Source organism: Lithobates pipiens, unplaced genomic scaffold, assembly GCF_037356315.1.
Source record: "Lithobates pipiens isolate NorthernLeopardFrog02 unplaced genomic scaffold, aLitPip1_a1.2 Scaffold_18, whole genome shotgun sequence".
Taxonomy (NCBI): domain Eukaryota; kingdom Metazoa; phylum Chordata; class Amphibia; order Anura; family Ranidae; genus Lithobates; species Lithobates pipiens.
The window spans coordinates 578701575-578728523 of NW_027507758.1; the positions used below are offsets into that span (position 1 = coordinate 578701575).

The following is a 26949-nucleotide window of genomic DNA, read 5'->3' on the forward strand; positions in this document are numbered from 1 at the left end:
TCCAAGATGAAATCTGCAATGAGACTCTGATGAAGGTTCCACCGAGATTTGATCTCGGATCACTGGATTCAAAGTCCAGAGTGCTAACCATTACACCATGGAACCCTTGGGCATGCTCAACTGCTCTCTATTTTTCTGTATACATATGTCCTTAGGTTAAGCCCCCTATCCCTTTAACTCCATTAAAATTGAATCTTAAAAGAACTTAACCTGAGACCAACTCCAGAACATGTTGCATACCAGGGGGAGAGAAAAGGTCAAAAAGACCTCTCCAAGGCAAAACTAATGTATCTGCTGCAAGTTTGCCTGGTGGTGGGCTTTAGGAGAGAACAAATGATCTGTGATTAGCACACTGGGCTCGCTGGCCTACGCCTTTCAAAACTGCTGGCCCGCAGATGTATTCTTTGCAGGACAAGAGTTCAGAAACTGTTTATGATGGAGGAGGTCTAGAGATGGTGCAAGCATAATTGGAGTTTCTGGAGTGAGTAATGGGAGAACAGGAAATCAAGGCCTTTGGGGCCAAAATGGGATGCTGGCAATCACTGTGGAAGAGTAGAGATGAGGCCTGTTGAGAACTTTGAAGATGCAAGAAACTGGGAGAAATAGATACACCAGTGTTAAATTCCACAGGTGGCGTGAAGCATCCATATCCTCTGAACTTGAAAACTTGTCTTTGAACAGAAAACTTTGACAAAGATGGAGTTGAGAGGAATGGCTAGAAGATGAATTTCCCTAATTGTCATGTTTTGCTAAATCTGAGCAAAAAAGACAACTTAGCTTCTTCCTCCTGTTCCTGGTAAAAGTACTTAGGGTTGCAGATATTCTTTTTAAATACAGCTCTCTGTGTCATCAGTATGCTTTGGCAATTGGCTGGACCTGGGCAGCTGGCTACGCTCACAATTTTCACAACTAGCCACATTAGCAACAACTTCTGCTGTCATTGGCCTTTGTAGCCGTAAGACACAAATTGAAATTCCAAGATGAAATCTGCAATGAGCCTCTAAAGAAGGTCCCACCGAGATTCGAACTCGGATCGCTGGATTCAAAGTCCAGAGTGCTAACCATTACACCATGGAACCCTTGGGGCATGCTCAACTGCTCTCTATTTTGCTGGATACATATGTCCGTAGGTTAAGCCCCCTATCCCTTTAACTCCATTACATTTGAATCTTAAAAGAACTTAACCTGAGACCAACTCCAGAACATGTTGCATACCAGGGGGAGAGAAAAGGTCAAAAAGACCTCTCCAAGTCAAAACTAATGTATCTGCTGCAGGTTTGCCTGGTAGTGGCCTTTAGGAGATAACAAATGATCTGTGATTAGCACATCTGGGTGGCTGGCTACGCTCACTATTTTCACAACCAGCCACGTTAGCAACAACTTCTGCTGTCACTGGCCTTTGTGGCCGTAAGAAACAAATTGAAATTCCAAGATGAAATCTGCAATGAGACTCTGATGAAGGTTCCACCGAGATTTGATCTCGGATCACTGGATTCAAAGTCCAGAGTGCTAACCATTACACCATGGAACCCTTGGGCATGCTCAACTGCTCTCTATTTTGCTGTATACATATGTCCTTAGGTTAAGCCCCCTATCCCTTTAACTCCATTAAAATTGAATCTTAAAAGAACTTAACCTGAGACCAACTCCAGAACATGTTGCATACCAGGGGGAGAGAAAAGGTCAAAAAGACCTCTCCAAGTCAAAACTAATGTATCTGCTGCAGGTTTGCCTGGTAGTGGCCTTTAGGAGATAACAAATGATCTGTGATTAGCACACTGGGCTCGCTGGCCTACGCCTTTCAAAACTGCTGGCCCGCAGATGTATTCTTTGCAGGACAAGAGTTCAGGAACTGTTTATGATGGAGGAGGTCTAGAGATGGTGCAAGCATAATTGGAGTTTCTGGAGTGAGTAATGGGAGAACAGGAAATCAAGGCCTTTGGGGCCAAAATGGGATGCTGGCAATCACTGTGGAAGAGTAGAGATGAGGCCTGTTGAGAACTTTGAAGATGCAAGAAACTGGGAGAAATAGATACACCAGTGTTAAATTCCACAGGTGGCGTGAAGCATCCATATCCTCTGAACTTGAAAACTTGTCTTTGGACAGAAAACTTTGACAAAGATGGAGTTGAGAGGAATGGCTAGAAGATGAATTTCCCTAATTGTCATGTTTTGCTAAATCTGAGCAAAAAAGACAACTTAGCTTCTTCCTCCTGTTCCTGGTAAAAGTACTTAGGGTTGCAGATATTCTTTTTAAATACAGCTCTCTGTGTCATCAGTATGCTTTGGCAATTGGCTGGACCTGGGCAGCTGGCTACGCTCACAATTTTCACAACTAGCCACATTAGCAACAACTTCTGCTGTCATTGGCCTTTGTAGCCGTAAGACACAAATTGAAATTCCAAGATGAAATCTGCAATGAGCCTCTAAAGAAGGTCCCACCGAGATTCGAACTCGGATCGCTGGATTCAAAGTCCAGAGTGCTAACCATTACACCATGGAACCCTTGGGGCATGCTCAACTGCTCTCTATTTTGCTGGATACATATGTCCGTAGGTTAAGCCCCCTATCCCTTTAACTCCATTACATTTGAATCTTAAAAGAACTTAACCTGAGACCAACTCCAGAACATGTTGCATACCAGGGGGAGAGAAAAGGTCAAAAAGACCTCTCCAAGTCAAAACTAATGTATCTGCTGCAGGTTTGCCTGGTAGTGGCCTTTAGGAGATAACAAATGATCTGTGATTAGCACATCTGGGTGGCTGGCTACGCTCACTATTTTCACAACCAGCCACGTTAGCAACAACTTCTGCTGTCACTGGCCTTTGTGGCCGTAAGAAACAAATTGAAATTCCAAGATGAAATCTGCAATGAGACTCTGATGAAGGTTCCACCGAGATTTGATCTCGGATCACTGGATTCAAAGTCCAGAGTGCTAACCATTACACCATGGAACCCTTGGGCATGCTCAACTGCTCTCTATTTTGCTGTATACATATGTCCGTAGGTTAAGCCCCCTATCCCTTTAACTCCATTAAAATTGAATCTTAAAAGAACTTAACCTGAGACCAACTCCAGAACATGTTGCATACCAGGGGGAGAGAAAAGGTCAAAAAGACCTCTCCAAGGCAAAACTAATGTATCTGCTGCAAGTTTGCCTGGTGGTGGGCTTTAGGAGAGAACAAATGATCTGTGATTAGCACACTGGGCTCGCTGGCCTACGCCTTTCAAAACTGCTGGCCCGCAGATGTATTCTTTGCAGGACAAGAGTTCAGAAACTGTTTATGATGGAGGAGGTCTAGAGATGGTGCAAGCATAATTGGAGTTTCTGGAGTGAGTAATGGGAGAACAGGAAATCAAGGCCTTTGGGGCCAAAATGGGATGCTGGCAATCACTGTGGAAGAGTAGAGATGAGGCCTGTTGAGAACTTTGAAGATGCAAGAAACTGGGAGAAATAGATACACCAGTGTTAAATTCCACAGGTGGCGTGAAGCATCCATATCCTCTGAACTTGAAAACTTGTCTTTGAACAGAAAACTTTGACAAAGATGGAGTTGAGAGGAATGGCTAGAAGATGAATTTCCCTAATTGTCATGTTTTGCTAAATCTGAGCAAAAAAGACAACTTAGCTTCTTCCTCCTGTTCCTGGTAAAAGTACTTAGGGTTGCAGATATTCTTTTTAAATACAGCTCTCTGTGTCATCAGTATGCTTTGGCAATTGGCTGGACCTGGGCAGCTGGCTACGCTCACAATTTTCACAACTAGCCACATTAGCAACAACTTCTGCTGTCATTGGCCTTTGTAGCCGTAAGACACAAATTGAAATTCCAAGATGAAATCTGCAATGAGCCTCTAAAGAAGGTCCCACCGAGATTCGAACTCGGATCGCTGGATTCAAAGTCCAGAGTGCTAACCATTACACCATGGAACCCTTGGGGCATGCTCAACTGCTCTCTATTTTGCTGGATACATATGTCCGTAGGTTAAGCCCCCTATCCCTTTAACTCCATTACATTTGAATCTTAAAAGAACTTAACCTGAGACCAACTCCAGAACATGTTGCATACCAGGGGGAGAGAAAAGGTCAAAAAGACCTCTCCAAGTCAAAACTAATGTATCTGCTGCAGGTTTGCCTGGTAGTGGCCTTTAGGAGATAACAAATGATCTGTGATTAGCACATCTGGGTGGCTGGCTACGCTCACTATTTTCACAACCAGCCACGTTAGCAACAACTTCTGCTGTCACTGGCCTTTGTGGCCGTAAGAAACAAATTGAAATTCCAAGATGAAATCTGCAATGAGACTCTGATGAAGGTTCCACCGAGATTTGATCTCGGATCACTGGATTCAAAGTCCAGAGTGCTAACCATTACACCATGGAACCCTTGGGCATGCTCAACTGCTCTCTATTTTGCTGTATACAGATGTCCGTAGGTTAAGCCCCCTATCCCTTTAACTCCATTAAAATTGAATCTTAAAAGAACTTAACCTGAGACCAACTCCAGAACATGTTGCATACCAGGGGGAGAGAAAAGGTCAAAAAGACCTCTCCAAGGCAAAACTAATGTATCTGCTGCAAGTTTGCCTGGTGGTGGGCTTTAGGAGAGAACAAATGATCTGTGATTAGCACACTGGGCTCGCTGGCCTACGCCTTTCAAAACTGCTGGCCCGCAGATGTATTCTTTGCAGGACAAGAGTTCAGGAACTGTTTATGATGGAGGAGGTCTAGAGATGGTGCAAGCATAATTGGAGTTTCTGGAGTGAGTAATGGGAGAACAGGAAATCAAGGCCTTTGGGGCCAAAATGGGATGCTGGCAATCACTGTGGAAGAGTAGAGATGAGGCCTGTTGAGAACTTTGAAGATGCAAGAAACTGGGAGAAATAGATACACCAGTGTTAAATTCCACAGGTGGCGTGAAGCATCCATATCCTCTGAACTTGAAAACTTGTCTTTGGACAGAAAACTTTGACAAAGATGGAGTTGAGAGGAATGGCTAGAAGATGAATTTCCCTAATTGTCATGTTTTGCTAAATCTGAGCAAAAAAGACAACTTAGCTTCTTCCTCCTGTTCCTGGTAAAAGTACTTAGGGTTGCAGATATTCTTTTTAAATACAGCTCTCTGTGTCATCAGTATGCTTTGGCAATTGGCTGGACCTGGGCAGCTGGCTACGCTCACAATTTTCACAACTAGCCACATTAGCAACAACTTCTGCTGTCATTGGCCTTTGTAGCCGTAAGACACAAATTGAAATTCCAAGATGAAATCTGCAATGAGCCTCTAAAGAAGGTCCCACCGAGATTCGAACTCGGATCGCTGGATTCAAAGTCCAGAGTGCTAACCATTACACCATGGAACCCTTGGGGCATGCTCAACTGCTCTCTATTTTGCTGGATACATTTGTCCGTAGGTTAAGCCCCCTATCCCTTTAACTCCATTACATTTGAATCTTAAAAGAACTTAACCTGAGACCAACTCCAGAACATGTTGCATACCAGGGGGAGAGAAAAGGTCAAAAAGACCTCTCCAAGTCAAAACTAATGTATCTGCTGCAGGTTTGCCTGGTAGTGGCCTTTAGGAGATAACAAATGATCTGTGATTAGCACATCTGGGTGGCTGGCTACGCTCACTATTTTCACAACCAGCCACGTTAGCAACAACTTCTGCTGTCACTGGCCTTTGTGGCCGTAAGAAACAAATTGAAATTCCAAGATGAAATCTGCAATGAGACTCTGATGAAGGTTCCACCGAGATTTGATCTCGGATCACTGGATTCAAAGTCCAGAGTGCTAACCATTACACCATAGAACCCTTGGGCATGCTCAACTGCTCTCTATTTTGCTGTATACAGATGTCCGTAGGTTAAGCCCCCTATCCCTTTAACTCCATTAAAATTGAATCTTAAAAGAACTTAACCTGAGACCAACTCCAGAACATGTTGCATACCAGGGGGAGAGAAAAGGTCAAAAAGACCTCTCCAAGGCAAAACTAATGTATCTGCTGCAAGTTTGCCTGGTGGTGGGCTTTAGGAGAGAACAAATGATCTGTGATTAGCACACTGGGCTCGCTGGCCTACGCCTTTCAAAACTGCTGGCCCGCAGATGTATTCTTTGCAGGACAAGAGTTCAGAAACTGTTTATGATGGAGGAGGTCTAGAGATGGTGCAAGCATAATTGGAGTTTCTGGAGTGAGTAATGGGAGAACAGGAAATCAAGGCCTTTGGGGCCAAAATGGGATGCTGGCAATCACTGTGGAAGAGTAGAGATGAGGCCTGTTGAGAACTTTGAAGATGCAAGAAACTGGGAGAAATAGATACACCAGTGTTAAATTCCACAGGTGGCGTGAAGCATCCATATCCTCTGAACTTGAAAACTTGTCTTTGGACAGAAAACTTTGACAAAGATGTAGTTGAGAGGAATGGCTAGAAGATGAATTTCCCTAATTGTCATGTTTTGCTAAATCTGAGCAAAAAAGACAACTTAGCTTCTTCCTCCTGTTCCTGGTAAAAGTACTTAGGGTTGCAGATATTCTTTTTAAATACAGCTCTCTGTGTCATCAGTATGCTTTGGCAATTGGCTGGACCTGGGCAGCTGGCTACGCTCACAATTTTCACAACTAGCCACATTAGCAACAACTTCTGCTGTCATTGGCCTTTGTAGCCGTAAGACACAAATTGAAATTCCAAGATGAAATCTGCAATGAGCCTCTAAAGAAGGTCCCACCGAGATTCGAACTCGGATCGCTGGATTCAAAGTCCAGAGTGCTAACCATTACACCAAGGAACCCTTGGGGCATGCTCAACTGCTCTCTATTTTGCTGGATACATATGTCCGTAGGTTAAGCCCCCTATCCCTTTAACTCCATTACATTTGAATCTTAAAAGAACTTAACCTGAGACCAACTCCAGAACATGTTGCATACCAGGGGGAGAGAAAAGGTCAAAAAGACCTCTCCAAGTCAAAACTAATGTATCTGCTGCAGGTTTGCCTGGTAGTGGCCTTTAGGAGATAACAAATGATCTGTGATTAGCACATCTGGGTGGCTGGCTACGCTCACTATTTTCACAACCAGCCACGTTAGCAACAACTTCTGCTGTCACTGGCCTTTGTGGCCGTAAGAAACAAATTGAAATTCCAAGATGAAATCTGCAATGAGACTCTGATGAAGGTTCCACCGAGATTTGATCTCGGATCACTGGATTCAAAGTCCAGAGTGCTAACCATTACACCATAGAACCCTTGGGCATGCTCAACTGCTCTCTATTTTGCTGTATACAGATGTCCGTAGGTTAAGCCCCCTATCCCTTTAACTCCATTAAAATTGAATCTTAAAAGAACTTAACCTGAGACCAACTCCAGAACATGTTGCATACCAGGGGGAGAGAAAAGGTCAAAAAGACCTCTCCAAGGCAAAACTAATGTATCTGCTGCAAGTTTGCCTGGTGGTGGGCTTTAGGAGAGAACAAATGATCTGTGATTAGCACACTGGGCTCGCTGGCCTACGCCTTTCAAAACTGCTGGCCCGCAGATGTATTCTTTGCAGGACAAGAGTTCAGAAACTGTTTATGATGGAGGAGGTCTAGAGATGGTGCAAGCATAATTGGAGTTTCTGGAGTGAGTAATGGGAGAACAGGAAATCAAGGCCTTTGGGGCCAAAATGGGATGCTGGCAATCACTGTGGAAGAGTAGAGATGAGGCCTGTTGAGAACTTTGAAGATGCAAGAAACTGGGAGAAATAGATACACCAGTGTTAAATTCCACAGGTGGCGTGAAGCATCCATATCCTCTGAACTTGAAAACTTGTCTTTGGACAGAAAACTTTGACAAAGATGGAGTTGAGAGGAATGGCTAGAAGATGAATTTCCCTAATTGTCATGTTTTGCTAAATCTGAGCAAAAAAGACAACTTAGCTTCTTCCTCCTGTTCCTGGTAAAAGTACTTAGGGTTGCAGATATTCTTTTTAAATACAGCTCTCTGTGTCATCAGTATGCTTTGGCAATTGGCTGGACCTGGGCAGCTGGCTACGCTCACAATTTTCACAACTAGCCACATTAGCAACAACTTCTGCTGTCATTGGCCTTTGTAGCCGTAAGACACAAATTGAAATTCCAAGATGAAATCTGCAATGAGCCTCTAAAGAAGGTCCCACCGAGATTCGAACTCGGATCGCTGGATTCAAAGTCCAGAGTGCTAACCATTACACCAAGGAACCCTTGGGGCATGCTCAACTGCTCTCTGTTTTGCTGGATACATATGTCCGTAGGTTAAGCCCCCTATCCCTTTAACTCCATTACATTTGAATCTTAAAAGAACTTAACCTGAGACCAACTCCAGAACATGTTGCATACCAGGGGGAGAGAAAAGGTCAAAAAGACCTCTCCAAGTCAAAACTAATGTATCTGCTGCAGGTTTGCCTGGTAGTGGCCTTTAGGAGATAACAAATGATCTGTGATTAGCACATCTGGGTGGCTGGCTACGCTCACTATTTTCACAACCAGCCACGTTAGCAACAACTTCTGCTGTCACTGGCCTTTGTGGCCGTAAGAAACAAATTGAAATTCCAAGATGAAATCTGCAATGAGACTCTGATGAAGGTTCCACCGAGATTTGATCTCGGATCACTGGATTCAAAGTCCAGAGTGCTAACCATTACACCATGGAACCCTTGGGCATGCTCAACTGCTCTCTATTTTGCTGTATACATATGTCCGTAGGTTAAGCCCCCTATCCCTTTAACTCCATTAAAATTGAATCTTAAAAGAACTTAACCTGAGACCAACTCCAGAACATGTTGCATACCAGGGGGAGAGAAAAGGTCAAAAAGACCTCTCCAAGGCAAAACTAATGTATCTGCTGCAAGTTTGCCTGGTGGTGGGCTTTAGGAGAGAACAAATGATCTGTGATTAGCACACTGGGCTCGCTGGCCTACGCCTTTCAAAACTGCTGGCCCGCAGATGTATTCTTTGCAGGACAAGAGTTCAGGAACTGTTTATGATGGAGGAGGTCTAGAGATGGTGCAAGCATAATTGGAGTTTCTGGAGTGAGTAATGGGAGAACAGGAAATCAAGGCCTTTGGGGCCAAAATGGGATGCTGGCAATCACTGTGGAAGAGTAGAGATGAGGCCTGTTGAGAACTTTGAAGATGCAAGAAACTGGGAGAAATAGATACACCAGTGTTAAATTCCACAGGTGGCGTGAAGCATCCATATCCTCTGAACTTGAAAACTTGTCTTTGGACAGAAAACTTTGACAAAGATGGAGTTGAGAGGAATGGCTAGAAGATGAATTTCCCTAATTGTCATGTTTTGCTAAATCTGAGCAAAAAAGACAACTTAGCTTCTTCCTCCTGTTCCTGGTAAAAGTACTTAGGGTTGCAGATATTCTTTTTAAATACAGCTCTCTGTGTCATCAGTATGCTTTGGCAATTGGCTGGACCTGGGCAGCTGGCTACGCTCACAATTTTCACAACTAGCCACATTAGCAACAACTTCTGCTGTCATTGGCCTTTGTAGCCGTAAGACACAAATTGAAATTCCAAGATGAAATCTGCAATGAGCCTCTAAAGAAGGTCCCACCGAGATTCGAACTCGGATCACTGGATTCAAAGTCCAGAGTGCTAACCATTACACCATGGAACCCTTGGGGCATGCTCAACTGCTCTCTATTTTGCTGGATACATATGTCCGTAGGTTAAGCCCCCTATCCCTTTAACTCCATTAAAATTGAATCTTAAAAGAACTTAACCTGATACCAACTCCAGAACATGTTGCATACCAGGGGGAGAGAAAAGGTCAAAAAGACCTCTCCAAGGCAAAACTAATGTATCTGCTGCAAGTTTGCCTGGTGGTGGGCTTTAGGAGAGAACAAATGATCTGTGATTAGCACACTGGGCTCGCTGTCCTACGCCTTTCAAAACTGCTGGCCCGCAGATGTATTCTTTGCAGGACAAGAGTTCAGGAACTGTTTATGATGGAGGAGGTCTAGAGATGGTGCAAGCATAATTGGAGTTTCTGGAGTGAGTAATGGGAGAACAGGAAATCAAGGCCTTTGGGGCCAAAATGGGATGCTGGCAATCACTGTGGAAGAGTAGAGATGAGGCCTGTTGAGAACTTTGAAGATGCAAGAAACTGGGAGAAATAGATACACCAGTGTTAAATTCCACAGGTGGCGTGAAGCATCCATATCCTCTGAACTTGAAAACTTGTCTTTGGACAGAAAACTTTGACAAAGATGGAGTTGAGAGGAATGGCTAGAAGATGAATTTCCCTAATTGTCATGTTTTGCTAAATCTGAGCAAAAAAGACAACTTAGCTTCTTCCTCCTGTTCCTGGTAAAAGTACTTAGGGTTGCAGATATTCTTTTTAAATACAGCTCTCTGTGTCATCAGTATGCTTTGGCAATTGGCTGGACCTGGGCAGCTGGCTACGCTCACAATTTTCACAACTAGCCACATTAGCAACAACTTCTGCTGTCATTGGCCTTTGTAGCCGTAAGACACAAATTGAAATTCCAAGATGAAATCTGCAATGAGCCTCTAAAGAAGGTCCCACCGAGATTCGAACTCAGATCGCTGGATTCAAAGTCCAGAGTGCTAACCATTACACCATGGAACCCTTGGGGCATGCTCAACTGCTCTCTATTTTGCTGGATACATATGTCCGTAGGTTAAGCCCCCTATCCCTTTAACTCCATTACATTTGAATCTTAAAAGAACTTAACCTGAGACCAACTCCAGAACATGTTGCATACCAGGGGGAGAGAAAAGGTCAAAAAGACCTCTCCAAGGCAAAACTAATGTATCTGCTGCAGGTTTGCCTGGTAGTGGCCTTTAGGAGATAACAAATGATCTGTGATTAGCACATCTGGGTGGCTGGCTACGCTCACTATTTTCACAACCAGCCACGTTAGCAACAACTTCTGCTGTCACTGGCCTTTGTGGCCGTAAGACACAAATTGAAATTCCAAGATGAAATCTGCAATGAGCCTCTAAGGAAGGTCCCACCGAGATTCGAACTCAGATCGCTGGATTCAAAGTCCAGAGTGCTAACCATTACACCATGGAACCCTTGGGCATGCTCAACTGCTCTCTATTTTGCTGTATACATATGTCCGTAGGTTAAGCCCCCTATCCCTTTAACTCCATTAAAATTGAATCTTAAAAGAACTTAACCTGAGACCAACTCCAGAACATGTTGCATACCAGGGGGAGAGAAAAGGTCAAAAAGACCTCTCCAAGTCAAAACTAATGTATCTGCTGCAGGTTTGCCTGGTAGTGGCCTTTAGGAGATAACAAATGATCTGTGATTAGCACATCTGGGTGGCTGGCTACGCTCACTATTTTCACAACCAGCCACGTTAGCAACAACTTCTGCTGTCACTGGCCTTTGTGGCCGTAAGAAACAAATTGAAATTCCAAGATGAAATCTGCAATGAGACTCTGATGAAGGTTCCACCGAGATTTGATCTCGGATCACTGTATTCAAAGTCCAGAGTGCTAACCATTACACCATGGAACCCTTGGGCATGCTCAACTGCTCTCTATTTTGCTGTATACATATGTCCGTAGGTTAAGCCCCCCTATCCCTTTAACTCCATTAAAATTGAATCTTAAAAGAACTTAACCTGAGACCAACTCCAGAACATGTTGCATACCAGGGGGAGAGAAAAGGTCAAAAAGACCTCTCCAAGGCAAAACTAATGTATCTGCTGCAAGTTTGCCTGGTGGTGGGCTTTAGGAGAGAACAAATGATCTGTGATTAGCACACTGGGCTCGCTGGCCTACGCCTTTCAAAACTGCTGGCCCGCAGATGTATTCTTTGCAGGACAAGTGTTCAGGAACTGTTTATGATGGAGGAGGTCCAGAGATGGTGCAAGCATAATTGGAGTTTCTGGAGTGAGTAATGGGAGAACAGGAAATCAAGGCCTTTGGGGCCAAAATGGGATGCTGGCAATCACTGTGGAAGAGTAGAGATGAGGCCTGTTGAGAACTTTGAAGATGCAAGAAACTGGGAGAAATAGATACACCAGTGTTAAATTCCACAGGTGGCGTGAAGCATCCATATCCTCTGAACTTGAAAACTTGTCTTTGGACAGAAAACTTTGACAAAGATGGAGTTGAGAGGAATGGCTAGAAGATGAATTTCCCTAATTGTCATGTTTTGCTAAATCTGAGCAAAAAAGACAACTTAGCTTCTTCCTCCTGTTCCTGGTAAAAGTACTTAGGGTTGCAGATATTCTTTTTAAATACAGCTCTCTGTGTCATCAGTATGCTTTGGCAATTGGCTGGACCTGGGCAGCTGGCTACGCTCACAATTTTCACAACTAGCCACATTAGCAACAACTTCTGCTGTCATTGGCCTTTGTAGCCGTAAGACACAAATTGAAATTCCAAGATGAAATCTGCAATGAGCCTCTAAAGAAGGTCCCACCGAGATTCGAACTCGGATCGCTGGATTCAAAGTCCAGAGTGCTAACCATTACACCATGGAACCCTTGGGGCATGCTCAACTGCTCTCTATTTTGCTGGATACATATGTCCGTAGGTTAAGCCCCCTATCCCTTTAACTCCATTACATTTGAATCTTAAAAGAACTTAACCTGAGACCAACTCCAGAACATGTTGCATACCAGGGGGAGAGAAAAGGTCAAAAAGACCTCTCCAAGTCAAAACTAATGTATCTGCTGCAGGTTTGCCTGGTAGTGGCCTTTAGGAGATAACAAATGATCTGTGATTAGCACATCTGGGTGGCTGGCTACGCTCACTATTTTCACAACCAGCCACGTTAGCAACAACTTCTGCTGTCACTGGCCTTTGTGGCCGTAAGAAACAAATTGAAATTCCAAGATGAAATCTGCAATGAGACTCTGATGAAGGTTCCACCGAGATTTGATCTCGGATCACTGGATTCAAAGTCCAGAGTGCTAACCATTACACCATGGAACCCTTGGGCATGCTCAACTGCTCTCTATTTTGCTGTATACATATGTCCTTAGGTTAAGCCCCCTATCCCTTTAACTCCATTAAAATTGAATCTTAAAAGAACTTAACCTGAGACCAACTCCAGAACATGTTGCATACCAGGGGGAGAGAAAAGGTCAAAAAGACCTCTCCAAGGCAAAACTAATGTATCTGCTGCAAGTTTGCCTGGTGGTGGGCTTTAGGAGAGAACAAATGATCTGTGATTAGCACACTGGGCTCGCTGGCCTACGCCTTTCAAAACTGCTGGCCCGCAGATGTATTCTTTGCAGGACAAGAGTTCAGGAACTGTTTATGATGGAGGAGGTCTAGAGATGGTGCAAGCATAATTGGAGTTTCTGGAGTGAGTAATGGGAGAACAGGAAATCAAGGCCTTTGGGGCCAAAATGGGATGCTGGCAATCACTGTGGAAGAGTAGAGATGAGGCCTGTTGAGAACTTTGAAGATGCAAGAAACTGGGAGAAATAGATACACCAGTGTTAAATTCCACAGGTGGCGTGAAGCATCCATATCCTCTGAACTTGAAAACTTGTCTTTGGACAGAAAACTTTGACAAAGATGGAGTTGAGAGGAATGGCTAGAAGATGAATTTCCCTAATTGTCATGTTTTGCTAAATCTGAGCAAAAAAGACAACTTAGCTTCTTCCTCCTGTTCCTGGTAAAAGTACTTAGGGTTGCAGATATTCTTTTTAAATACAGCTCTCTGTGTCATCAGTATGCTTTGGCAATTGGCTGGACCTGGGCAGCTGGCTACGCTCACAATTTTCACAACTAGCCACATTAGCAACAACTTCTGCTGTCATTGGCCTTTGTAGCCGTAAGACACAAATTGAAATTCCAAGATGAAATCTGCAATGAGCCTCTAAAGAAGGTCCCACCGAGATTCGAACTCGGATCGCTGGATTCAAAGTCCAGAGTGCTAACCATTACACCATGGAACCCTTGGGGCATGCTCAACTGCTCTCTATTTTGCTGGATACATATGTCCGTAGGTTAAGCCCCCTATCCCTTTAACTCCATTACATTTGAATCTTAAAAGAACTTAACCTGAGACCAACTCCAGAACATGTTGCATACCAGGGGGAGAGAAAAGGTCAAAAAGACCTCTCCAAGTCAAAACTAATGTATCTGCTGCAGGTTTGCCTGGTAGTGGCCTTTAGGAGATAACAAATGATCTGTGATTAGCACATCTGGGTGGCTGGCTACGCTCACTATTTTCACAACCAGCCACGTTAGCAACAACTTCTGCTGTCACTGGCCTTTGTGGCCGTAAGAAACAAATTGAAATTCCAAGATGAAATCTGCAATGAGACTCTGATGAAGGTTCCACCGAGATTTGATCTCGGATCACTGGATTCAAAGTCCAGAGTGCTAACCATTACACCATGGAACCCTTGGGCATGCTCAACTGCTCTCTATTTTGCTGTATACATATGTCCTTAGGTTAAGCCCCCTATCCCTTTAACTCCATTAAAATTGAATCTTAAAAGAACTTAACCTGAGACCAACTCCAGAACATGTTGCATACCAGGGGGAGAGAAAAGGTCAAAAAGACCTCTCCAAGGCAAAACTAATGTATCTGCTGCAAGTTTGCCTGGTGGTGGGCTTTAGGAGAGAACAAATGATCTGTGATTAGCACACTGGGCTCGCTGGCCTACGCCTTTCAAAACTGCTGGCCCGCAGATGTATTCTTTGCAGGACAAGAGTTCAGAAACTGTTTATGATGGAGGAGGTCTAGAGATGGTGCAAGCATAATTGGAGTTTCTGGAGTGAGTAATGGGAGAACAGGAAATCAAGGCCTTTGGGGCCAAAATGGGATGCTGGCAATCACTGTGGAAGAGTAGAGATGAGGCCTGTTGAGAACTTTGAAGATGCAAGAAACTGGGAGAAATAGATACACCAGTGTTAAATTCCACAGGTGGCGTGAAGCATCCATATCCTCTGAACTTGAAAACTTGTCTTTGGACAGAAAACTTTGACAAAGATGGAGTTGAGAGGAATGGCTAGAAGATGAATTTCCCTAATTGTCATGTTTTGCTAAATCTGAGCAAAAAAGACAACTTAGCTTCTTCCTCCTGTTCCTGGTAAAAGTACTTAGGGTTGCAGATATTCTTTTTAAATACAGCTCTCTGTGTCATCAGTATGCTTTGGCAATTGGCTGGACCTGGGCAGCTGGCTACGCTCACAATTTTCACAACTAGCCACATTAGCAACAACTTCTGCTGTCATTGGCCTTTGTAGCCGTAAGACACAAATTGAAATTCCAAGATGAAATCTGCAATGAGCCTCTAAAGAAGGTCCCACCGAGATTCGAACTCGGATCGCTGGATTCAAAGTCCAGAGTGCTAACCATTACACCAAGGAACCCTTGGGGCATGCTCAACTGCTCTCTATTTTGCTGGATACATATGTCCGTAGGTTAAGCCCCCTATCCCTTTAACTCCATTACATTTGAATCTTAAAAGAACTTAACCTGAGACCAACTCCAGAACATGTTGCATACCAGGGGGAGAGAAAAGGTCAAAAAGACCTCTCCAAGTCAAAACTAATGTATCTGCTGCAGGTTTGCCTGGTAGTGGCCTTTAGGAGATAACAAATGATCTGTGATTAGCACATCTGGGTGGCTGGCTACGCTCACTATTTTCACAACCAGCCACGTTAGCAACAACTTCTGCTGTCACTGGCCTTTGTGGCCGTAAGAAACAAATTGAAATTCCAAGATGAAATCTGCAATGAGACTCTGATGAAGGTTCCACCGAGATTTGATCTCGGATCACTGGATTCAAAGTCCAGAGTGCTAACCATTACACCATGGAACCCTTGGGCATGCTCAACTGCTCTCTATTTTGCTGTATACATATGTCCGTAGGTTAAGCCCCCTATCCCTTTAACTCCATTAAAATTGAATCTTAAAAGAACTTAACCTGAGACCAACTCCAGAACATGTTGCATACCAGGGGGAGAGAAAAGGTCAAAAAGACCTCTCCAAGGAAAAACTAATGTATCTGCTGCAAGTTTGCCTGGTGGTGGGCTTTAGGAGAGAACAAATGATCTGTGATTAGCACACTGGGCTCGCTGGCCTACGCCTTTCAAAACTGCTGGCCCGCAGATGTATTCTTTGCAGGACAAGAGTTCAGGAACTGTTTATGATGGAGGAGGTCTAGAGATGGTGCAAGCATAATTGGAGTTTCTGGAGTGAGTAATGGGAGAACAGGAAATCAAGGCCTTTGGGGCCAAAATGGGATGCTGGCAATCACTGTGGAAGAGTAGAGATGAGGCCTGTTGAGAACTTTGAAGATGCAAGAAACTGGGAGAAATAGATACACCAGTGTTAAATTCCACAGGTGGCGTGAAGCATCCATATCCTCTGAACTTGAAAACTTGTCTTTGGACAGAAAACTTTGACAAAGATGGAGTTGAGAGGAATGGCTAGAAGATGAATTTCCCTAATTGTCATGTTTTGCTAAATCTGAGCAAAAAAGACAACTTAGCTTCTTCCTCCTGTTCCTGGTAAAAGTACTTAGGGTTGCAGATATTCTTTTTAAATACAGCTCTCTGTGTCATCAGTATGCTTTGGCAATTGGCTGGACCTGGGCAGCTGGCTACGCTCACAATTTTCACAACTAGCCACATTAGCAACAACTTCTGCTGTCATTGGCCTTTGTAGCCGTAAGACACAAATTGAAATTCCAAGATGAAATCTGCAATGAGCCTCTAAAGAAGGTCCCACCGAGATTCGAACTCGGATCGCTGGATTCAAAGTCCAGAGTGCTAACCATTACACCATGGAACCCTTGGGGCATGCTCAACTGCTCTCTATTTTGCTGGATACATATGTCCGTAGGTTAAGCCCCCTATCCCTTTAACTCCATTACATTTGAATCTTAAAAGAACTTAACCTGAGACCAACTCCAGAACATGTTGCATACCAGGGGGAGAGAAAAGGTCAAAAAGACCTCTCCAAGGCAAAACTAATGTATCTGCTGCAGGTTTGCCTGGTAGTGGCCTTTAGGAGATAACAAATGATCTGTGATTAGCACATCTGGGTGGCTGGCTACGCTCACTATTTTCACAACCAGCCACGTTAGCAACAACTTCTGCTGTCACTGGCCTTTGTGGCCGTAAGACACAAATTGAAATTCCAAGATGAAATCTGCAATGAGCCTCTAAGGAAGGTCCCACCGAGATTCGAACTCAGATCGCTGGATTCAAAGTCCAGAGTGCTAACCATTACACCATGGAACCCTTGGGCATGCTCAACTGCTCTCTATTTTGCTGTATACATATGTCCGTAGGTTAAGCCCCCTATCCCTTTAACTCCATTAAAATTGAATCTTAAAAGAACTTAACCTGAGACCAACTCCAGAACATGTTGCATACCAGGGGGAGAGAAAAGGTCAAAAAGACCTCTCCAAGTCAAAACTAATGTATCTGCTGCAGGTTTGCCTGGTAGTGGCCTTTAGGAGATAACAAATGATCTGTGATTAGCACATCTGGGTGGCTGGCTACGCTCACTATTTTCACAACCAGCCACGTTAGCAACAACTTCTGCTGTCACTGGCCTTTGTGGCCGTAAGAAACAAATTGAAATTCCAAGATGAAATCTGCAATGAGACTCTGATGAAGGTTCCACCGAGATTTGATCTCGGATCACTGTATTCAAAGTCCAGAGTGCTAACCATTACACCATGGAACCCTTGGGCATGCTCAACTGCTCTCTATTTTGCTGTATACATATGTCCGTAGGTTAAGCCCCCCTATCCCTTTAACTCCATTAAAATTGAATCTTAAAAGAACTTAACCTGAGACCAACTCCAGAACATGTTGCATACCAGGGGGAGAGAAAAGGTCAAAAAGACCTCTCCAAGGCAAAACTAATGTATCTGCTGCAAGTTTGCCTGGTGGTGGGCTTTAGGAGAGAACAAATGATCTGTGATTAGCACACTGGGCTCGCTGGCCTACGCCTTTCAAAACTGCTGGCCCGCAGATGTATTCTTTGCAGGACAAGTGTTCAGGAACTGTTTATGATGGAGGAGGTCCAGAGATGGTGCAAGCATAATTGGAGTTTCTGGAGTGAGTAATGGGAGAACAGGAAATCAAGGCCTTTGGGGCCAAAATGGGATGCTGGCAATCACTGTGGAAGAGTAGAGATGAGGCCTGTTGAGAACTTTGAAGATGCAAGAAACTGGGAGAAATAGATACACCAGTGTTAAATTCCACAGGTGGCGTGAAGCATCCATATCCTCTGAACTTGAAAACTTGTCTTTGGACAGAAAACTTTGACAAAGATGGAGTTGAGAGGAATGGCTAGAAGATGAATTTCCCTAATTGTCATGTTTTGCTAAATCTGAGCAAAAAAGACAACTTAGCTTCTTCCTCCTGTTCCTGGTAAAAGTACTTAGGGTTGCAGATATTCTTTTTAAATACAGCTCTCTGTGTCATCAGTATGCTTTGGCAATTGGCTGGACCTGGGCAGCTGGCTACGCTCACAATTTTCACAACTAGCCACATTAGCAACAACTTCTGCTGTCATTGGCCTTTGTAGCCGTAAGACACAAATTGAAATTCCAAGATGAAATCTGCAATGAGCCTCTAAAGAAGGTCCCACCGAGATTCGAACTCGGATCGCTGGATTCAAAGTCCAGAGTGCTAACCATTACACCATGGAACCCTTGGGGCATGCTCAACTGCTCTCTATTTTGCTGGATACATATGTCCGTAGGTTAAGCCCCCTATCCCTTTAACTCCATTACATTTGAATCTTAAAAGAACTTAACCTGAGACCAACTCCAGAACATGTTGCATACCAGGGGGAGAGAAAAGGTCAAAAAGACCTCTCCAAGTCAAAACTAATGTATCTGCTGCAGGTTTGCCTGGTAGTGGCCTTTAGGAGATAACAAATGATCTGTGATTAGCACATCTGGGTGGCTGGCTACGCTCACTATTTTCACAACCAGCCACGTTAGCAACAACTTCTGCTGTCACTGACCTTTGTGGCCGTAAGAAACAAATTGAAATTCCAAGATGAAATCTGCAATGAGACTCTGATGAAGGTTCCACCGAGATTTGATCTCGGATCACTGGATTCAAAGTCCAGAGTGCTAACCATTACACCATGGAACCCTTGGGCATGCTCAACTGCTCTCTATTTTGCTGTATACATATGTCCTTAGGTTAAGCCCCCTATCCCTTTAACTCCATTAAAATTGAATCTTAAAAGAACTTAACCTGAGACCAACTCCAGAACATGTTGCATACCAGGGGGAGAGAAAAGGTCAAAAAGACCTCTCCAAGGCAAAACTAATGTATCTGCTGCAAGTTTGCCTGGTGGTGGGCTTTAGGAGAGAACAAATGATCTGTGATTAGCACACTGGGCTCGCTGGCCTACGCCTTTCAAAACTGCTGGCCCGCAGATGTATTCTTTGCAGGACAAGAGTTCAGAAACTGTTTATGATGGAGGAGGTCTAGAGATGGTGCAAGCATAATTGGAGTTTCTGGAGTGAGTAATGGGAGAACAGGAAATCAAGGCCTTTGGGGCCAAAATGGGATGCTGGCAATCACTGTGGAAGAGTAGAGATGAGGCCTGTTGAGAACTTTGAAGATGCAAGAAACTGGGAGAAATAGATACACCAGTGTTAAATTCCACAGGTGGCGTGAAGCATCCATATCCTCTGAACTTGAAAACTTGTCTTTGAACAGAAAACTTTGACAAAGATGGAGTTGAGAGGAATGGCTAGAAGATGAATTTCCCTAATTGTCATGTTTTGCTAAATCTGAGCAAAAAAGACAACTTAGCTTCTTCCTCCTGTTCCTGGTAAAAGTACTTAGGGTTGCAGATATTCTTTTTAAATACAGCTCTCTGTGTCATCAGTATGCTTTGGCAATTGGCTGGACCTGGGCAGCTGGCTACGCTCACAATTTTCACAACTAGCCACATTAGCAACAACTTCTGCTGTCATTGGCCTTTGTAGCCGTAAGACACAAATTGAAATTCCAAGATGAAATCTGCAATGAGCCTCTAAAGAAGGTCCCACCGAGATTCGAACTCGGATCGCTGGATTCAAAGTCCAGAGTGCTAACCATTACACCATGGAACCCTTGGGGCATGCTCAACTGCTCTCTATTTTGCTGGATACATATGTCCGTAGGTTAAGCCCCCTATCCCTTTAACTCCATTACATTTGAATCTTAAAAGAACTTAACCTGAGACCAACTCCAGAACATGTTGCATACCAGGGGGAGAGAAAAGGTCAAAAAGACCTCTCCAAGTCAAAACTAATGTATCTGCTGCAGGTTTGCCTGGTAGTGGCCTTTAGGAGATAACAAATGATCTGTGATTAGCACATCTGGGTGGCTGGCTACGCTCACTATTTTCACAACCAGCCACGTTAGCAACAACTTCTGCTGTCACTGGCCTTTGTGGCCGTAAGAAACAAATTGAAATTCCAAGATGAAATCTGCAATGAGACTCTGATGAAGGTTCCACCGAGATTTGATCTCGGATCACTGGATTCAAAGTCCAGAGTGCTAACCATTACACCATGGAACCCTTGGGCATGCTCAACTGCTCTCTATTTTGCTGTATACATATGTCCTTAGGTTAAGCCCCCTATCCCTTTAACTCCATTAAAATTGAATCTTAAAAGAACTTAACCTGAGACCAACTCCAGAACATGTTGCATACCAGGGGGAGAGAAAAGGTCAAAAAGACCTCTCCAAGGCAAAACTAATGTATCTGCTGCAAGTTTGCCTGGTGGTGGGCTTTAGGAGAGAACAAATGATCTGTGATTAGCACACTGGGCTCGCTGGCCTACGCCTTTCAAAACTGCTGGCCCGCAGATGTATTCTTTGCAGGACAAGAGTTCAGAAACTGTTTATGATGGAGGAGGTCTAGAGATGGTGCAAGCATAATTGGAGTTTCTGGAGTGAGTAATGGGAGAACAGGAAATCAAGGCCTTTGGGGCCAAAATGGGATGCTGGCAATCACTGTGGAAGAGTAGAGATGAGGCCTGTTGAGAACTTTGAAGATGCAAGAAACTGGGAGAAATAGATACACCAGTGTTAAATTCCACAGGTGGCGTGAAGCATCCATATCCTCTGAACTTGAAAACTTGTCTTTGAACAGAAAACTTTGACAAAGATGGAGTTGAGAGGAATGGCTAGAAGATGAATTTCCCTAATTGTCATGTTTTGCTAAATCTGAGCAAAAAAGACAACTTAGCTTCTTCCTCCTGTTCCTGGTAAAAGTACTTAGGGTTGCAGATATTCTTTTTAAATACAGCTCTCTGTGTCATCAGTATGCTTTGGCAATTGGCTGGACCTGGGCAGCTGGCTACGCTCACAATTTTCACAACTAGCCACATTAGCAACAACTTCTGCTGTCATTGGCCTTTGTAGCCGTAAGACACAAATTGAAATTCCAAGATGAAATCTGCAATGAGCCTCTAAAGAAGGTCCCACCGAGATTCGAACTCGGATCGCTGGATTCAAAGTCCAGAGTGCTAACCATTACACCATGGAACCCTTGGGGCATGCTCAACTGCTCTCTATTTTGCTGGATACATATGTCCGTAGGTTAAGCCCCCTATCCCTTTAACTCCATTACATTTGAATCTTAAAAGAACTTAACCTGAGACCAACTCCAGAACATGTTGCATACCAGGGGGAGAGAAAAGGTCAAAAAGACCTCTCCAAGTCAAAACTAATGTATCTGCTGCAGGTTTGCCTGGTAGTGGCCTTTAGGAGATAACAAATGATCTGTGATTAGCACATCTGGGTGGCTGGCTACGCTCACTATTTTCACAACCAGCCACGTTAGCAACAACTTCTGCTGTCACTGGCCTTTGTGGCCGTAAGAAACAAATTGAAATTCCAAGATGAAATCTGCAATGAGACTCTGATGAAGGTTCCACCGAGATTTGATCTCGGATCACTGGATTCAAAGTCCAGAGTGCTAACCATTACACCATGGAACCCTTGGGCATGCTCAACTGCTCTCTATTTTGCTGTATACATATGTCCTTAGGTTAAGCCCCCTATCCCTTTAACTCCATTAAAATTGAATCTTAAAAGAACTTAACCTGAGACCAACTCCAGAACATGTTGCATACCAGGGGGAGAGAAAAGGTCAAAAAGACCTCTCCAAGGCAAAACTAATGTATCTGCTGCAAGTTTGCCTGGTGGTGGGCTTTAGGAGAGAACAAATGATCTGTGATTAGCACACTGGGCTCGCTGGCCTACGCCTTTCAAAACTGCTGGCCCGCAGATGTATTCTTTGCAGGACAAGAGTTCAGAAACTGTTTATGATGGAGGAGGTCTAGAGATGGTGCAAGCATAATTGGAGTTTCTGGAGTGAGTAATGGGAGAACAGGAAATCAAGGCCTTTGGGGCCAAAATGGGATGCTGGCAATCACTGTGGAAGAGTAGAGATGAGGCCTGTTGAGAACTTTGAAGATGCAAGAAACTGGGAGAAATAGATACACCAGTGTTAAATTCCACAGGTGGCGTGAAGCATCCATATCCTCTGAACTTGAAAACTTGTCTTTGGACAGAAAACTTTGACAAAGATGGAGTTGAGAGGAATGGCTAGAAGATGAATTTCCCTAATTGTCATGTTTTGCTAAATCTGAGCAAAAAAGACAACTTAGCTTCTTCCTCCTGTTCCTGGTAAAAGTACTTAGGGTTGCAGATATTCTTTTTAAATACAGCTCTCTGTGTCATCAGTATGCTTTGGCAATTGGCTGGACCTGGGCAGCTGGCTACGCTCACAATTTTCACAACTAGCCACATTAGCAACAACTTCTGCTGTCATTGGCCTTTGTAGCCGTAAGACACAAATTGAAATTCCAAGATGAAATCTGCAATGAGCCTCTAAAGAAGGTCCCACCGAGATTCGAACTCGGATCGCTGGATTCAAAGTCCAGAGTGCTAACTATTACACCATGGAACCCTTGGGGCATGCTCAACTGCTCTCTATTTTGCTGGATACATATGTCCGTAGGTTAAGCCCCCTATCCCTTTAACTCCATTACATTTGAATCTTAAAAGAACTTAACCTGAGACCAACTCCAGAACATGTTGCATACCAGGGGGAGAGAAAAGGTCAAAAAGACCTCTCCAAGTCAAAACTAATGTATCTGCTGCAGGTTTGCCTGGTAGTGGCCTTTAGGAGATAACAAATGATCTGTGATTAGCACATCTGGGTGGCTGGCTACGCTCACTATTTTCACAACCAGCCACGTTAGCAACAACTTCTGCTGTCACTGGCCTTTGTGGCCGTAAGAAACAAATTGAAATTCCAAGATGAAATCTGCAATGAGACTCTGATGAAGGTTCCACCGAGATTTGATCTCGGATCACTGGATTCAAAGTCCAGAGTGCTAACCATTACACCATGGAACCCTTGGGCATGCTCAACTGCTCTCTATTTTGCTGTATACATATGTCCTTAGGTTAAGCCCCCTATCCCTTTAACTCCATTAAAATTGAATCTTAAAAGAACTTAACCTGAGACCAACTCCAGAACATGTTGCATACCAGGGGGAGAGAAAAGGTCAAAAAGACCTCTCCAAGGCAAAACTAATGTATCTGCTGCAAGTTTGCCTGGTGGTGGGCTTTAGGAGAGAACAAATGATCTGTGATTAGCACACTGGGCTCGCTGGCCTACGCCTTTCAAAACTGCTGGCCCGCAGATGTATTCTTTGCAGGACAAGAGTTCAGAAACTGTTTATGATGGAGGAGGTCTAGAGATGGTGCAAGCATAATTGGAGTTTCTGGAGTGAGTAATGGGAGAACAGGAAATCAAGGCCTTTGGGGCCAAAATGGGATGCTGGCAATCACTGTGGAAGAGTAGAGATGAGGCCTGTTGAGAACTTTGAAGATGCAAGAAACTGGGAGAAATAGATACACCAGTGTTAAATTCCACAGGTGGCGTGAAGCATCCATATCCTCTGAACTTGAAAACTTGTCTTTGGACAGAAAACTTTGACAAAGATGGAGTTGAGAGGAATGGCTAGAAGATGAATTTCCCTAATTGTCATGTTTTGCTAAATCTGAGCAAAAAAGACAACTTAGCTTCTTCCTCCTGTTCCTGGTAAAAGTACTTAGGGTTGCAGATATTCTTTTTAAATACAGCTCTCTGTGTCATCAGTATGCTTTGGCAATTGGCTGGACCTGGGCAGCTGGCTACGCTCACAATTTTCACAACTAGCCACATTAGCAACAACTTCTGCTGTCATTGGCCTTTGTAGCCGTAAGACACAAATTGAAATTCCAAGATGAAATCTGCAATGAGCCTCTAAAGAAGGTCCCACCGAGATTCGAACTCGGATCGCTGGATTCAAAGTCCAGAGTGCTAACCATTACACCATGGAACCCTTGGGGCATGCTCAACTGCTCTCTATTTTGCTGGATACATATGTCCGTAGGTTAAGCCCCCTATCCCTTTAACTCCATTACATTTGAATCTTAAAAGAACTTAACCTGAGACCAACTCCAGAACATGTTGCATACCAGGGGGAGAGAAAAGGTCAAAAAGACCTCTCCAAGTCAAAACTAATGTATCTGCTGCAGGTTTGCCTGGTAGTGGCCTTTAGGAGATAACAAATGATCTGTGATTAGCACATCTGGGTGGCTGGCTACGCTCACTATTTTCACAACCAGCCACGTTAGCAACAACTTCTGCTGTCACTGGCCTTTGTGGCCGTAAGAAACAAATTGAAATTCCAAGATGAAATCTGCAATGAGACTCTGATGAAGGTTCCACCGAGATTTGATCTCGGATCACTGGATTCAAAGTCCAGAGTGCTAACCATTACACCATGGAACCCTTGGGCATGCTCAACTGCTCTCTATTTTGCTGTATACATATGTCCGTAGGTTAAGCCCCCTATCCCTTTAACTCCATTAAAATTGAATCTTAAAAGAACTTAACCTGAGACCAACTCCAGAACATGTTGCATACCAGGGGGAGAGAAAAGGTCAAAAAGACCTCTCCAAGGCAAAACTAATGTATCTGCTGCAAGTTTGCCTGGTGGTGGGCTTTAGGAGAGAACAAATGATCTGTGATTAGCACACTGGGCTCGCTGGCCTACGCCTTTCAAAACTGCTGGCCCGCAGATGTATTCTTTGCAGGACAAGAGTTCAGGAACTGTTTATGATGGAGGAGGTCTAGAGATGGTGCAAGCATAATTGGAGTTTCTGGAGTGAGTAATGGGAGAACAGGAAATCAAGGCCTTTGGGGCCAAAATGGGATGCTGGCAATCACTGTGGAAGAGTAGAGATGAGGCCTGTTGAGAACTTTGAAGATGCAAGAAACTGGGAGAAATAGATACACCAGTGTTAAATTCCACAGGTGGCGTGAAGCATCCATATCCTCTGAACTTGAAAACTTGTCTTTGGACAGAAAACTTTGACAAAGATGGAGTTGAGAGGAATGGCTAGAAGATGAATTTCCCTAATTGTCATGTTTTGCTAAATCTGAGCAAAAAAGACAACTTAGCTTCTTCCTCCTGTTCCTGGTAAAAGTACTTAGGGTTGCAGATATTCTTTTTAAATACAGCTCTCTGTGTCATCAGTATGCTTTGGCAATTTGCTGGACCTGGGCAGCTGGCTACGCTCACAATTTTCACAACTAGCCACATTAGCAACAACTTCTGCTGTCATTGGCCTTTGTAGCCGTAAGACACAAATTGAAATTCCAAGATGAAATCTGCAATGAGCCTCTAAAGAAGGTCCCACCGAGATTCGAACTCGGATCGCTGGATTCAAAGTCCAGAGTGCTAACCATTACACCAAGGAACCCTTGGGGCATGCTCAACTGATCTCTATTTTGCTGGATACATATGTCCGTAGGTTAAGCCCCCTATCCCTTTAACTCCATTAAAATTGAATCTTAAAAGAACTTAACCTGAGACCAACTCCAGAACATGTTGCATACCAGGGGGAGAGAAAAGGTCAAAAAGACCTCTCCAAGGCAAAACTAATGTATCTGCTGCAAGTTTGCCTGGTGGTGGGCTTTAGGAGAGAACAAATGATCTGTGATTAGCACACTGGGCTCGCTGGCCTACGCCTTTCAAAACTGCTGGCCCGCAGATGTATTCTTTGCAGGACAAGAGTTCAGAAACTGTTTATGATGGAGGAGGTCTAGAGATGGTGCAAGCATAATTGGAGTTTCTGGAGTGAGTAATGGGAGAACAGGAAATCAAGGCCTTTGGGGCCAAAATGGGATGCTGGCAATCACTGTGGAAGAGTAGAGATGAGGCCTGTTGAGAACTTTGAAGATGCAAGAAACTGGGAGAAATAGATACACCAGTGTTAAATTCCACAGGTGGCGTGAAGCATCCATATCCTCTGAACTTGAAAACTTGTCTTTGGACAGAAAACTTTGACAAAGATGGAGTTGAGAGGAATGGCTAGAAGATGAATTTCCCTAATTGTCATGTTTTGCTAAATCTGAGCAAAAAAGACAACTTAGCTTCTTCCTCCTGTTCCTGGTAAAAGTACTTAGGGTTGCAGATATTCTTTTTAAATACAGCTCTCTGTGTCATCAGTATGCTTTGGCAATTGGCTGGACCTGGGCAGCTGGCTACGCTCACAATTTTCACAACTAGCCACATTAGCAACAACTTCTGCTGTCATTGGCCTTTGTAGCCGTAAGACACAAATAGAAATTCCAAGATGAAATCTGCAATGAGCCTCTAAAGAAGGTCCCACCGAGATTCGAACTCGGATCGCTGGATTCAAAGTCCAGAGTGCTAACCATTACACCAAGGAACCCTTGGGGCATGCTCAACTGCTCTCTATTTTGCTGGATACATATGTCCGTAGGTTAAGCCCCCTATCCCTTTAACTCCATTACATTTGAATCTTAAAAGAACTTAACCTGAGACCAACTCCAGAACATGTTGCATACCAGGGGGAGAGAAAAGGTCAAAAAGACCTCTCCAAGTCAAAACTAATGTATCTGCTGCAGGTTT

General features: G+C 43.9%; 36 non-coding genes across 36 annotated transcripts; all 36 read right to left on the reverse strand.

The window, feature by feature from the left end:
- Positions 1-33: 33 nt before the first annotated feature.
- On the reverse strand, positions 34-105 carry TRNAQ-UUG (transfer RNA glutamine (anticodon UUG)). Its single transcript has one exon. It is a non-coding gene; the product is annotated as a tRNA-Gln (tRNA).
- A 902-nt stretch (positions 106-1007) lies between these two features.
- TRNAQ-UUG (transfer RNA glutamine (anticodon UUG)) lies at positions 1008-1079 on the reverse strand. Its single transcript has one exon. It is a non-coding gene; the product is annotated as a tRNA-Gln (tRNA).
- A 380-nt stretch (positions 1080-1459) lies between these two features.
- TRNAQ-UUG (transfer RNA glutamine (anticodon UUG)) lies at positions 1460-1531 on the reverse strand. Its single transcript has one exon. It is a non-coding gene; the product is annotated as a tRNA-Gln (tRNA).
- Positions 1532-2433: 902 nt separating this feature from the next.
- Positions 2434-2505, reverse strand: TRNAQ-UUG (transfer RNA glutamine (anticodon UUG)). Its single transcript has one exon. It is a non-coding gene; the product is annotated as a tRNA-Gln (tRNA).
- A 380-nt stretch (positions 2506-2885) lies between these two features.
- On the reverse strand, positions 2886-2957 carry TRNAQ-UUG (transfer RNA glutamine (anticodon UUG)). The gene has a single exon. It is a non-coding gene; the product is annotated as a tRNA-Gln (tRNA).
- Positions 2958-3859: 902 nt separating this feature from the next.
- Positions 3860-3931, reverse strand: TRNAQ-UUG (transfer RNA glutamine (anticodon UUG)). Its single transcript has one exon. It is a non-coding gene; the product is annotated as a tRNA-Gln (tRNA).
- A 380-nt stretch (positions 3932-4311) lies between these two features.
- Positions 4312-4383, reverse strand: TRNAQ-UUG (transfer RNA glutamine (anticodon UUG)). The gene has a single exon. It is a non-coding gene; the product is annotated as a tRNA-Gln (tRNA).
- Positions 4384-5285: 902 nt separating this feature from the next.
- TRNAQ-UUG (transfer RNA glutamine (anticodon UUG)) lies at positions 5286-5357 on the reverse strand. Its single transcript has one exon. It is a non-coding gene; the product is annotated as a tRNA-Gln (tRNA).
- A 380-nt stretch (positions 5358-5737) lies between these two features.
- TRNAQ-UUG (transfer RNA glutamine (anticodon UUG)) lies at positions 5738-5809 on the reverse strand. The gene has a single exon. It is a non-coding gene; the product is annotated as a tRNA-Gln (tRNA).
- Positions 5810-6711: 902 nt separating this feature from the next.
- Positions 6712-6783, reverse strand: TRNAQ-UUG (transfer RNA glutamine (anticodon UUG)). Its single transcript has one exon. It is a non-coding gene; the product is annotated as a tRNA-Gln (tRNA).
- A 380-nt stretch (positions 6784-7163) lies between these two features.
- Positions 7164-7235, reverse strand: TRNAQ-UUG (transfer RNA glutamine (anticodon UUG)). Its single transcript has one exon. It is a non-coding gene; the product is annotated as a tRNA-Gln (tRNA).
- A 902-nt stretch (positions 7236-8137) lies between these two features.
- Positions 8138-8209, reverse strand: TRNAQ-UUG (transfer RNA glutamine (anticodon UUG)). Its single transcript has one exon. It is a non-coding gene; the product is annotated as a tRNA-Gln (tRNA).
- Positions 8210-8589: 380 nt separating this feature from the next.
- TRNAQ-UUG (transfer RNA glutamine (anticodon UUG)) lies at positions 8590-8661 on the reverse strand. Its single transcript has one exon. It is a non-coding gene; the product is annotated as a tRNA-Gln (tRNA).
- Positions 8662-9563: 902 nt separating this feature from the next.
- On the reverse strand, positions 9564-9635 carry TRNAQ-UUG (transfer RNA glutamine (anticodon UUG)). The gene has a single exon. It is a non-coding gene; the product is annotated as a tRNA-Gln (tRNA).
- A 903-nt stretch (positions 9636-10538) lies between these two features.
- Positions 10539-10610, reverse strand: TRNAQ-UUG (transfer RNA glutamine (anticodon UUG)). The gene has a single exon. It is a non-coding gene; the product is annotated as a tRNA-Gln (tRNA).
- Positions 10611-10990: 380 nt separating this feature from the next.
- Positions 10991-11062, reverse strand: TRNAQ-UUG (transfer RNA glutamine (anticodon UUG)). The gene has a single exon. It is a non-coding gene; the product is annotated as a tRNA-Gln (tRNA).
- A 1354-nt stretch (positions 11063-12416) lies between these two features.
- Positions 12417-12488, reverse strand: TRNAQ-UUG (transfer RNA glutamine (anticodon UUG)). Its single transcript has one exon. It is a non-coding gene; the product is annotated as a tRNA-Gln (tRNA).
- A 380-nt stretch (positions 12489-12868) lies between these two features.
- TRNAQ-UUG (transfer RNA glutamine (anticodon UUG)) lies at positions 12869-12940 on the reverse strand. Its single transcript has one exon. It is a non-coding gene; the product is annotated as a tRNA-Gln (tRNA).
- A 902-nt stretch (positions 12941-13842) lies between these two features.
- TRNAQ-UUG (transfer RNA glutamine (anticodon UUG)) lies at positions 13843-13914 on the reverse strand. The gene has a single exon. It is a non-coding gene; the product is annotated as a tRNA-Gln (tRNA).
- A 380-nt stretch (positions 13915-14294) lies between these two features.
- On the reverse strand, positions 14295-14366 carry TRNAQ-UUG (transfer RNA glutamine (anticodon UUG)). The gene has a single exon. It is a non-coding gene; the product is annotated as a tRNA-Gln (tRNA).
- A 902-nt stretch (positions 14367-15268) lies between these two features.
- TRNAQ-UUG (transfer RNA glutamine (anticodon UUG)) lies at positions 15269-15340 on the reverse strand. Its single transcript has one exon. It is a non-coding gene; the product is annotated as a tRNA-Gln (tRNA).
- A 380-nt stretch (positions 15341-15720) lies between these two features.
- TRNAQ-UUG (transfer RNA glutamine (anticodon UUG)) lies at positions 15721-15792 on the reverse strand. Its single transcript has one exon. It is a non-coding gene; the product is annotated as a tRNA-Gln (tRNA).
- A 902-nt stretch (positions 15793-16694) lies between these two features.
- On the reverse strand, positions 16695-16766 carry TRNAQ-UUG (transfer RNA glutamine (anticodon UUG)). Its single transcript has one exon. It is a non-coding gene; the product is annotated as a tRNA-Gln (tRNA).
- Positions 16767-17146: 380 nt separating this feature from the next.
- On the reverse strand, positions 17147-17218 carry TRNAQ-UUG (transfer RNA glutamine (anticodon UUG)). The gene has a single exon. It is a non-coding gene; the product is annotated as a tRNA-Gln (tRNA).
- A 1354-nt stretch (positions 17219-18572) lies between these two features.
- On the reverse strand, positions 18573-18644 carry TRNAQ-UUG (transfer RNA glutamine (anticodon UUG)). Its single transcript has one exon. It is a non-coding gene; the product is annotated as a tRNA-Gln (tRNA).
- Positions 18645-19024: 380 nt separating this feature from the next.
- On the reverse strand, positions 19025-19096 carry TRNAQ-UUG (transfer RNA glutamine (anticodon UUG)). The gene has a single exon. It is a non-coding gene; the product is annotated as a tRNA-Gln (tRNA).
- A 902-nt stretch (positions 19097-19998) lies between these two features.
- Positions 19999-20070, reverse strand: TRNAQ-UUG (transfer RNA glutamine (anticodon UUG)). Its single transcript has one exon. It is a non-coding gene; the product is annotated as a tRNA-Gln (tRNA).
- Positions 20071-20450: 380 nt separating this feature from the next.
- TRNAQ-UUG (transfer RNA glutamine (anticodon UUG)) lies at positions 20451-20522 on the reverse strand. The gene has a single exon. It is a non-coding gene; the product is annotated as a tRNA-Gln (tRNA).
- A 902-nt stretch (positions 20523-21424) lies between these two features.
- TRNAQ-UUG (transfer RNA glutamine (anticodon UUG)) lies at positions 21425-21496 on the reverse strand. The gene has a single exon. It is a non-coding gene; the product is annotated as a tRNA-Gln (tRNA).
- Positions 21497-21876: 380 nt separating this feature from the next.
- On the reverse strand, positions 21877-21948 carry TRNAQ-UUG (transfer RNA glutamine (anticodon UUG)). Its single transcript has one exon. It is a non-coding gene; the product is annotated as a tRNA-Gln (tRNA).
- A 902-nt stretch (positions 21949-22850) lies between these two features.
- Positions 22851-22922, reverse strand: TRNAQ-UUG (transfer RNA glutamine (anticodon UUG)). The gene has a single exon. It is a non-coding gene; the product is annotated as a tRNA-Gln (tRNA).
- Positions 22923-23302: 380 nt separating this feature from the next.
- Positions 23303-23374, reverse strand: TRNAQ-UUG (transfer RNA glutamine (anticodon UUG)). The gene has a single exon. It is a non-coding gene; the product is annotated as a tRNA-Gln (tRNA).
- Positions 23375-24276: 902 nt separating this feature from the next.
- On the reverse strand, positions 24277-24348 carry TRNAQ-UUG (transfer RNA glutamine (anticodon UUG)). Its single transcript has one exon. It is a non-coding gene; the product is annotated as a tRNA-Gln (tRNA).
- A 380-nt stretch (positions 24349-24728) lies between these two features.
- On the reverse strand, positions 24729-24800 carry TRNAQ-UUG (transfer RNA glutamine (anticodon UUG)). Its single transcript has one exon. It is a non-coding gene; the product is annotated as a tRNA-Gln (tRNA).
- Positions 24801-25702: 902 nt separating this feature from the next.
- TRNAQ-UUG (transfer RNA glutamine (anticodon UUG)) lies at positions 25703-25774 on the reverse strand. The gene has a single exon. It is a non-coding gene; the product is annotated as a tRNA-Gln (tRNA).
- A 903-nt stretch (positions 25775-26677) lies between these two features.
- TRNAQ-UUG (transfer RNA glutamine (anticodon UUG)) lies at positions 26678-26749 on the reverse strand. Its single transcript has one exon. It is a non-coding gene; the product is annotated as a tRNA-Gln (tRNA).
- Positions 26750-26949: the final 200 nt, after the last annotated feature.